Below are 8,067 nucleotides of genomic sequence, written 5' to 3'. Positions count from 1 at the left end.
TGTCGGCTATGTGACTGTCTTGCAGGGGGAGGAGGGTTACAGATCCCCTGCTGCGCGGCTCTGTGATCCAGGGTAAGGACCGCTGCATAAGATCTGTAACTGCCCTCCCCCGCCACCAAGTCACAGAGCAACACCACCGCCCCCACCACACAGAACATGAAAACCACCTCCCAGACTGACCAGGATAACTAGTCACTGCACTGTATATGTGCCCTGCTGCTGCACCTGCCCCCTGCTAAAGGTGACTGTCCTGTCCAATGACCAAGGCCCTTCCCCCCCCCTCCAGACAGACTCCCCTCCAAAAGAAGAGGATGGAAACAGAAATGAACAGAAACGTATTCTTTATTAACAACCGCACATGGAACGGGGGGGTGAAACTTGGACGGGGTCTTGTGTGAGGCGGGTAGGAAAGGACTTTTCAAATTTTGGGGAATGAGAGCCTTCTAGTGGTAGAGCAGTCCGCAGGGGTGGAGTGAAATTTTTCCCGGCCCCTTCCACCCCTCCGTGTTTGGACTTTGGGTGAGGGGGGTATGGGACTTGGTGGCGGGGCAGGGCAGTTACAGAGAGACTGCAGCGGGGCTCTCTCCTCCTGCCTCCGGTCCTGCAGAACATCCACAAGGCGGCGGAGCGTGTCCGTTTGCTCCCTCATTAGTCCAAGCAGCGTTTGAGTAGCCTGCCTGTCCTCCTGTCGCCACCTCTCCTCCCGTTCCATGTTTGCCCGGTGCATTTGGGACAAGTTCTCCCTCCACTGTGTCTGCTGGGCTGCCTGTGCTCGGGAGCATCCCATTAGTTCAGCAAACATGTCTTCCCGTGTCCTCTTCTTCCTCCTCCTAATGTGCGCTAGCCTCTGGGCAGATGTGGCTGTGGGAATTGGAAAAAGGGAGTGAATTCCTGAGACAGATCAATGTATCTGTGAACAGAGAACATAGTCTTTCTCTGTGAACAAGACCATGCAGAGCACCTATCACACGCGCACTGAGGACAAGGTCGAATTTTCGGCCCTCGCCTACAGTGCCTGCGGTCTTGCTGTGGCGAGCTGAGGAGCAGGGCAGGACACCGGACTTTGTCTAGATGGCAAACATGGTAAGCCGTAGACTTGTGGCCGCTTAAAACTTTAAGAGTGGCACTGGCCTCCTTTCACATAGAAAGCAATGCGAGTCTCTGCTGGCAGCAATCCTGCAAGCATGAACTCTGGCCCTGTCCCAGCCCCTCGCGGCTGTAAACCGCGTGGCTGTAAACCGGCGGTTGCAGTTCTGTAAAGGGACGGGCAAGCAGTCCCAATACTAACTTTCCCCTACCTAATTCACAGCAGGGAGTCATGCCTGACATCACCCTCCTGAAGGTCTCCGAGAGCCAGAAGGAGAAGATGCTCCGGGACAGCCTGCAGAAACCGGGGCCATTTGCTGCACTGCTGTGCAAGGCCATGATCCCGGAGTACCTGCTGGCGTTGTGGCAGGGAAACGTGTCCTACCACGGGGGGCCTAATAAGCTGTCCCTGCCCAGGAACCTGCTGATGAGGCTTGAAAAACACCTGCAGGAGGTGTATGAGGAGTTCTCCCCGGAGGATGTCGCCTCGATCCCCGGTTACATTGACCAGTTCTTGGCTTAGGTGCCCTTGGAGGGACAAATGACTGCAGGGTTTTGGGCACTATAATCATGAAGCGGACATTGTGAGATTTTTTTAAAATGGTTCGGACTATATATTGAGGCGCCCAAAGACGGAGTAATCATGATACACTTTGCACTGATTCCCCTTTTGTTTGACTTTCCTGTTTACATGTTTTTAAGCACTTTACCCACTGTTAATATTTTCAATCTTCCTGTTTTGTTGCAAATAAATGTTTACATGTTTTAAAGCACTTTAGCTACTGTTAATATTTTAAATATGCCAGTTATGTTGTAAATAAATGTTTGGATATTTAAAACACTTACTGCTTGATCCTTCCCCTGAATCTGTGTCTGGGGTAACGGCTGGGGAGGGTTGGTAGGGGATCTCTGTCAGGGTGATGAAGAGCTCCTGGCTGTCGGGCAAATCAGCGTTGTAAGCGCTGTCTACTGCCTCGTCCTCCTCATCTCCTTCCTCCTCTTCCCCGTCCGCTGAGGAACCGGCCGCGGACAATATCCCATCCTCAGAGTCCACGGTCAGGGGTGGGGTAGTGGTGGCGGCCGCACCTAGGATGGAATGCAGTGCCTCGTAGAAACGGGATGTGTGAGGCTGGGATCCGGAGCGTCCGTTTGCCTCTTTGGTCTTCTGGTAGCCTTGTCTCAGCTCCTTGATTTTCACGCGGCACTGCGTTGCATCCCGGCTGTAGCCTCTCTCTGCCATGGCTTTAGAGATCTTCTCATAGATCTTTGCATTCCGTCTTTTGGAGCGCAGCTCGGAAAGCACGGACTCATCTCCCCACACAGCGATGAGATCCAAGACTTCCCGATCCGTCCATGCTGGGGCCCTCTTTCTATTGGATTGCACGGCCATCTCTGCTGGAGAGCTCTGCATCGTTGCCACTGCTGCCACTGCTGCTGAGCTCGCCACGGTGTCCAAACAGAAACTGCGCTTCAAACTGCCCAGACAGGAAAAGGAATTCAAATTTTCCCGGGGTGTGGCTGGTCAGAGCATCCGAGCTCGGACTGCTGTCCAGAGCGTCAACAGAGTGGTGCACTGTGGGATAGCTCCCGGAGCTATTACTGTCGATTTCCATCCACACCTAGCCTAATTCGATATGGCCATTTCGAATTTAGCGCTACTCCTCTCGTTGTGGAGGATTACAGAAATCGATTTAAGGAGGGCTCTATGTCGAACTAAATGGCTTCGTGGTGTGGACGGGTGCAGGGTTAATTCGATATAACGGCGCTAAATTCGACATAAAAGCCTAGTGTAGACCAGGCCTAAGCAACAAACACACACGGTTAACAAATGCTGCTTAAAATGTTAATGTCTAACAATTATGATGAAAAGCTAAAGTGCTCTAATTCTGTTCTACTTTACTTTTCTGAAAATGTTATGAGCAGATTTGGTGTCTGTGTGCCAGAAAAAAACAGGATTAACACCATAATTACAGTGGCATTTCAGGGCTGATGTAGTTCATGTGTCAGATTATTAGAAGTAACCTTTTCTGAAAGTTTATAATTCAGATATCACTTGCCTTGGACTGAGTTTTGGCATATGAAATCTCTGTCCAGGACTAACTTTTTAATCACTTTTTTTTTTTAATTGCAAGATACTCCTTGAAAGCCAGCGTGGCTTCCATTCTAGGCATGGTGCTTCATACGTGATTTGCACTCAGACAAATTCAGGTGAACACAATCAAAACCTATGTGTAGTTTTTGTCAGTCTTACTAATGCCTCTGATTTTGTAAATCAAGATGGCCTGTGGACAGTCCTCTGCAAGTTTGGTTGCCCCGATAAGTTTGTGAACATTATTAAATCTTTTCAAGCAGGAATGGAGGTTTATGTCCTTGACCAAGGCTGCTTCTCAGTCCCTTTATTGACACCAGTGGAGTAAAACAAGGCTGAGTTCTTGCTCCAATCTTATTTATCATCATGTTTGCAGCTGTTCTTATAGATGCATTCAGAGGTATGGTTTATGGCATTTATATTCAGTATTGTATGGATAGTGGTGTGTTGAATCTACATTGTGTGAGAAGACAAAAGTTATAAAAACAATTATTCATGAATTACTTTCCATTGATGATGATACTTTATTGACCTATACACTCAGGGACATTCACCTTGCTATTGCTCACTGATTGTTTTGCACATGCACCAAAATATTTTAGTTTAACGATCAGCCTAAAGAAGAAAGAAGTCATGGTGCATCTTCAATCAGGAAGTACTGCAACTACTCTAGTTTTGTCCATCCACAATGTACCACTCAAGGTCGTGACAAATTGTGCTATGTAGGCAGTGTCATTTCATGAGATGCATGGTTTGATGACAACATTACAAAGCACATTGGTGCAGCCAGTGATGTCTTTGGGAAAACTTCAGCATCATCTCTGGGACAAACATGCTATCAGTCTTCAAACAAACTGATGTTTACTGCAATGTCAACAGCATTGTGCTCCTCTACAGCTGCAAATCATGAACTACTTATCAATGCCACCTAAAATGCTTAGACCAGTTCCACTATGTTGTCTATGGTGGATAATGGGAATTAAATGACAATATTTGATTCCAAACACCAAGGTTCTCAAGTGCAGCATCACAGGCATTGAATCCTTTATAGTGAAAGTGCAGCTCGGATGGTGTGGTCATATGGTCTGAATGTCTGATAATAGAATACTGAAGGCTGTCTTCTACAGAGAATTGCAGGCTGGAACTTGTTTTAGGGGCAGACCAAGGAAACATTACAAAGACTCAAAGCTAACCTCCGATCTTGCAAAGTTGATGTTAACACCTAGAAGTCTAAGACCATGACAAGATCCGATGGCGGCAGCTTTGCCATCTCTGAAAGACTGAGAGCTCGTGGATTGCTGCAATCAAGGAGAGCTGTGCAGGGCACAAAGCTAAAAGCAGCGCACACTTATCTGCAATTATTTGTTTTTAACCTGTGGCATTTGTGGATGGGGCTGCAGGTCTGAAATTGGTCTTTGGTCTTATCTCATGACCCACAATAGGTGACTGACTAGCTCATCCATTGAACTCAATGGGAGATTCCATCCGCCGCCTCCTCATCATCATTAATTGTGTACTGGCTTCATGCTTATTCACACTTCTATAACTCAGAAGCTGCTTTAAGCGAAATCAATTAAATTTAATCATATGCAAGTATGATTGCTTTGAGTCTCTTTAAAAAAGCACAAACGTGCACATTAAATAACTAAAGAGGTATTAAACATGCAAGAGCTAAAGCACAGAATCATTTTAGGTACTGTTTATTTTATCTTGTAAGTTAGCAATATACATGGCATTTTTTTTTCTTCTAGAAGAGTTTTGGAAAACATTTTCCACTAAAATATATAAAAAAATTTTTTTCTAAAGACTGATTTTTATTTTTTTATTTTTTTTATAACAATAAAGTCTCACCAAGCTAAGAGAAGAACTTAAGCCACAGCCTCAACAAATGTCTCTAGTTGGGAAATGGGGCACCAGGACCTTGGAAATACTTAGGTTAAAAGTGTAGGTCTGAGGTAAGAGACTAGATTAGATTACTTCTAGGAATCTATTATGGCAGTGGTTCTCAAACTGCGGTCTGCAAGGGTACTCCAGGGGTCCGTGAGTCATGTCTGGCTCCAGGGCATCCACAAGTCCTATCCGGGGCCTCCGGTCCCACTCATCAACTCCTTCCCCTCCCTCCTGCATGTCATGAAACAGCTGTTCCCCTTCCCTCCCAGCACCTCCTGCACACCGTGGAAGAGTGGGCATGGGGTGTGCTTGGGGGAGGGGAGTGGGAAGAGGAGGAGCAGGGGTCGGAAGGGGTGGGCCCTTGGGGGAAAGGGTGGAGGCAGGGCAGGACCTGGGTCTGAGCAGGGGTTAAGCACCCCTGGGGAAAATTAAGTTGTCTTGGGGGTCCGTGAAAAATTTTAAATCAAAATAGGGATTCTAGGGTTGCCAACGTTTGAAAACTGCTGTATTCTGGCACTTAACAAAATAATGGAATCCTTCCTGAAGCTCAAGATGCTGGCTCCCTGTATTAATAAAGAAATTCTCTAATCTCCACTTTGTTTTTCTAATCTTTATTCTAAATAAGCAAAAGTCACTCCACCTTGAGTTGAACGCTGTGGACCCTGAACATGCTCAGTGAAAAGCCATTTCTAAAATGGTGCCCTGACCAAGTATGTGTGGATCAGCAGAATCATAGCTTTGAGGCAAATGACGAGAGTGAGCTTGTGCAAGATTGGTGGCTACTAAGCATGTGCAGTAAGAGATGATAGGTCAGTTAACTGAGCAGCTAGCTGAACGGAGCCCACTAACACAGGTCACAACTTTAAAACAAAGGTCAGAGCTATCATTCAGAATTCTGAAGTAATAGTTAATACTGGGCATGTGCAAGTGAGGTAATTGCTTCAAAAAATAAAAACATATATTAGAAGGGAGTGACAATGTAGCTTAAAAGGCCAGCTGCCAGCAGGCAGTTTCTGAGCCTGAGCCAGCGGGAGAGAGAGAGAGACGATCAGGAGAAGATGAAAGAAAAGCTGGTGGAAAGAAGTCAGAAAAGCTGTGCCAGAGAGCGAGAAAGAAGACCAAAGCTGACTGACCACAAACCAGAGCTGTAACAAGGAATTTTTGCGCCCGAGGCAAGGGCCGGCTCCAGGCTCTTCGGCGGCGGTAGAGCTGCCGCTAAAGCGCTGCTGATCGCAGCTTTTTTCCCCCCCCCCCTCCGCCCCGCTTGGGTGGTAGAGCTGCGCCCCTCTGCTTTGTGCACCCGAGGCAAGTGCCTCACTCGCCGCGCCCTTGTTATGGCACTGCCACAAACTGAACAGTAACAGTGACTAGAGGAAAAATACTAAAGAATTTATAAAGCAGTACCAACAGATTTATAAAATAAACCTGTTCTTTTAATTATATCATAGTATAAGTATCGTGTAGGATAGTATATAGGGTTAGCGTGTGTATTTATAAAAATGCATAAAATTCAGCTTTTAATTGCAACAATCTATGTAAACTTTAAAGCAATTTTAGAACTGCGGTCAGCGATTTGTTACAAACTGACCGTGTAACAAATCACTTTGCTTAGAATCATTTGAACTATATGCTATTGTAGTTTGAATGCTCTTTAACTTGCAATAAGGGATTGTGTCTCAGGTCTTTTGTGTTTTTTTTTTTTTTTTTTGGGGGGGGGAGGGTTGTCAAGAAATAAAAAAAAAATAATCGTTAATTAATTCCTGATTAAAAAAATTAATTGCACTGTTAAACAATAATAGAATACCTTTTTATTTAAATATTTTTGGATGTTTTCTACATTTTAAAATACATTTATTTCAATTACAACACAGAATACAAAGTGTACAATGCTCACTTTATATTTATTTTTGATTACAAGTATTTGCACTGTAAAACCCCCCAAAAGAAATAGTATTTAATTCACCTAATAAGTACTATAGTGAAAACTCTTTATCATGAAAGTTGAACTTACAAATGTAGAATTATGTAAAAACAAAACAAAAAACCCTGCATTCAAAAATAAAATGTAAAATTTTAGAGCTTCCAAGTCCACTCAGTCCTGCTTCTTGTTCAGCCAGTCGCTCACACAAACAAGCTTGTTTACATTTGCAGGAGATAATGCTGCCCGCTTCCTGTTTACAATATCACTTGAAAGTGAGAACAGGTGTTCTCATGGCACTGTTGAAGCCGGCGTTGCAAGATATTTATGTGCTAGATGCAGTAAAGATTTATGTCTCTTCATGCTTCAATCACCATTCCAGGGTATATGCGTCCCTGCTGATGACAGGTTCTGCTTGATAACAGTCCAAAGCAGTGCGGACCGACGCATGTTCATTTTCATTATCTGAGTCAGATGCCACCAGCAGAAGGTTGATTTTTCTTTTTGGGTGGTTTGGGTTCTGTAGTTTCCGCATCGCAGGGTTGCTCTTTTAAGACTTCTGAAAGCATGCTCCAGGCCTCGTCCCTCTCAGATTTTGAAAGGCACTTCAGATTCTTAAACCTTGGGTCAAGTGCTGTAGCTATCTTTAGAAATTTCACATTGGTACGTTCTTTGCGTTTTGTCAAATCTGCAGTGAAAGTGTTCTTAAAATAAACGTGCTGGGTCATCATAACATGAAATATATGGTAGAATGCGGGTAAAACAATTCTCTCCCCAGGAGTTTAGTCACAGATTTAATTAATTTTTTTTTAATGAGCGTCATCAGCATGGAAGCATGTCCTGTGGAATGGTGGCCGAAGCATGAAGGGGCATATAAATCTTTAGCTCATCTGGCACGTAAATATCTTGTGACGCCGGCTACAACAGTGCCATGAGAATGCCTGTTCTCACTGTCAGGTGGCGTTGTAAACAAGAAGCGGGCAGCATTATCTTGTGCAAATGTAAACAAACTTGTTTGTCTTAGCGATTGGTTGAACAAGAAGTAGGACTGAGTGGACTTGTATGCTCTGAAGTTTTACACTGT

Source organism: Terrapene carolina, unplaced genomic scaffold (assembly GCF_002925995.2).
Source record: "Terrapene carolina triunguis isolate 2854851 unplaced genomic scaffold, T_m_triunguis-2.0 Scaffold68, whole genome shotgun sequence".
Classification (NCBI taxonomy): Eukaryota; Metazoa; Chordata; order Testudines; family Emydidae; genus Terrapene; species Terrapene triunguis.
The sequence above is the reverse complement of the archived record's forward strand: the minus strand, read 5'-3'. Positions refer to the sequence as shown.